Raw genomic sequence first — 2908 nt, 5'->3', positions numbered from 1 at the left:
TAAACATAGTTGTGCCGCTAGCTTTAGTATAGTCTGTGATCCTTTGGGTAAATGCCCAAAAGTGGGATTGCTGGGTCATAGGGGAGCTCTAGGTGGAGTCTTTTGAGGAACCTCCATACTACTTTCCAAAGTGGTTGAACAAGTTTACACTCCCACCAACAATGCAGTAAGGTTCCCTTCTGTCCGCATCCCCTCCAGTCTGTTGTTATTAGAGTTCTTGATTATAGCCATTCTAAGTAGGGTAAAGTGGAATCTCAATGTTGTTTTGATTTGCATTTCTTTTATGGCTAGAGAGCCTGAGCATTTCTTCATGTATCTATTGGCCGTTCTTATTTCCTCTTCAGAGAAGTTTCTCTTTAAGTCGTTAGCCCACTTATTTATTGGGCAGTTGTTTCTTTAAGGATTTGTTGTTGGGGGATTTAATTTTTTGAGTTCTAAGTATATTTTAGATATGAGGCCCTTGTCTGTTGTATTACTAGTGAAGATCTTCCCCTAATACGTGGGCTTTCTACTGATCTTGCTAGCTATGTCCTTTGCCAAGCAGAAGTTCTGCAATTTCATGCAATCCCATTTGTGGGACCTTAACATGATTTTTTTCCCAAGTCTTTCCATTTCCTAACAAAGGGGTGGTGTCATTCTTTCTGATGGAGGCATAGAATTCCATATATATGTATATATATTATATAATGGAATTTACTTTTTTTAATTTTTATTTTTTTTATTGTGAAAATACAGTACAGAGGGGTTACAATTACATGGGCAAGATAATGAGTATATTTCTTATCAAGCACTGTAGCCTCCTCCTTTGTTTCCCCTTCCCATCCATTCCAATCCTCCCCCCCCACCCCCCTAATCCTCCCTGGCCCCCCCCCCCCACCAAAGTTGTAAAGTTCGTTTTTGACATAACGACTTGTACATCTCATTGTTGCAATGGGTCCACCTATATCCCTATTTAAACAATTTGTTTTTTCCCTTCCCCTCCACAAATTATACCTACATCAAATACAGTGAAAGCAGGGGTTATACTGTGGGGGAGGGACATACAAAGCAACAAAGAAATCATCTTATAAATGTGTTAGAAACAATCATATGAGAGAAAAAAAATGTTTGAATACATATCTTAGGGTTCATTTCCCTAACATCACCTTATCTGACCTTTTCTGTTGGACTCAGACATATACTAGATATTGCAAATAAGGGAAAGCATGGGGCCTATGTTTCTTTGGGCCTGGCTTACTTCACTTAATATAATTTTTTTCCAAGTCTTTCCATTTCCTAACAAATGGGGCAATGTCATTCTTTCTGATGGAGGCATAGAATTCCATTGTGTATATATACTACATTTTCTTGATCCATTCATTTACTGAGGGGCATCTGTGCTGGTTCCTTATCTTAGCTATGGTAAATAATGCTACAATAAACATAGTTGTGCTGGTAGCGTTAGTATGGTCTGTGATCCTTTGGGTAAATGCCTAAAAGTGGGATTGCTGGGTCATAGGGGAGCTCTATGTGGAGTCTTTTGAGGAACGTCCATACTACTTTCCAAAGTGGTTGAACAAGTTTACACTCCCACCAACAATGAAGTAAGGTTCCCTTCTGTCCACATCCCCTCCAGCATTTGTTGTTATTAGAGTTCTTGATTATAGACATTCTAACTGGGGTAAGGTGGAATCTCAATGTTGTTTTGATTTGCATTTCTTTTATGGCTAGAGAGCTTGAGCATTTCTTCATGTATCTATTGGCCATTCTTATTTCCTCTTCAGAGAAGTTTCTCTTTAAGTCTTTAGCCCACTTATATATTGGGAAGTTGTTTCTTTGAGGATTTGTTGTTGGGGGATTTAATTTTTTGATTTCCAGTATATTTTAGATATGAGACCCTTGTCCGTTGTATGGCTAGTGAAGATCTTCTCCCAATCCGTGGGCTTTCTATTGATCTTGATAAGCTATGTCCTTTGCCATGCAGAAGCTCTGCAATTTCATGCAATTCCATTTGTCCAACCTTTCTTTTATTTGTTGTGTTTCTGGCTCCCTATTAAGAAAATTTCAGCCTGTGCCAAGGAGACCTAGGGTGTCTCCTATTCCATCCTGTAATGTTTTCAGAGTGTCTGCTTTGACTTTGAGGTCTTTGATCCATTTGGAGTTGATTTTAGTGCAGCATTATATATATAAAGATCTAGCTTTAGTTTTTCTACAGGTGATTAACCAATTTTGCCATCACCATTTATTGAAGAGGTTGTCGTTCTTCCATTCTATTTTTTTAGCTCCCTTATCGAAGATTAGATGGCTATAGGTCTATAGGTTCATTAAAAATATGGACCACTTCACAAATTTGGGTGTCATCCTTGCACAGGGGCCATGCTAATCTTCTCTGTATCATTCCAATTTTAGTATATGTGCTGCTGAAGCAAGCACAAGCCATTGATTTTTGAGGGTTTTATACCCTGCTACTTTGTCAAAGTTTTGAATCAGCTTGAGCAACTTGGGAGTGGAGTCCATGGGGTTCCTTAAATCCCACTATCTATTTTTTTCCCCCATCTTTATTTCTTTTTGTATGTCTTTTTAATTCTAAAAATGGTGCACTGAAGGGTTACAGTTACATGAGTAAGGTAATGAGTACATTTCCTCTTGAACATTGTTACCTCCTCCTTTGTTTTTCCCCTACCATCTCTTCCTCCCTCACCCCCCACTTCCCCTCCCCACCCCAGTAAAGTTCATTTTTAACAGTGTCTTGTACATCTCATTGTTATAAAGGGTCAGCCTGTATCCTTGCTTCAGCAGTTTGTTATTTCCCTTCCCCTCCCCAAATTAGAAAAATGTATATGCAAGATGCAGGGCACTGACATCAAATACAGTGAAAACAGTTGTTATACCATGGGGAAAGAGCATACAAAAGAAACAAAAAATCACA

At 38.7% G+C, this 2908-nt stretch overlaps 1 non-coding gene across 1 annotated transcript; it reads right to left on the bottom strand.

Moving 5' to 3' along the window:
- Positions 1-2305: 2305 nt before the first annotated feature.
- LOC122112499 lies at positions 2306-2412 on the bottom strand. The gene has a single exon (XR_006148228.1). It is a non-coding gene; the product is annotated as a U6 spliceosomal RNA (small nuclear RNA).
- Between the last annotated feature and the right edge of the window lie 496 nt (positions 2413-2908).

The sequence above is a fragment of the Dipodomys spectabilis genome, unplaced genomic scaffold, assembly GCF_019054845.1.
Source record: "Dipodomys spectabilis isolate Male_0828 unplaced genomic scaffold, ASM1905484v1 ptg000094l, whole genome shotgun sequence".
Taxonomy (NCBI): Eukaryota; Metazoa; Chordata; class Mammalia; order Rodentia; family Heteromyidae; genus Dipodomys; species Dipodomys spectabilis.
This window is presented reverse-complemented; position numbering and strand designations above follow the sequence as displayed.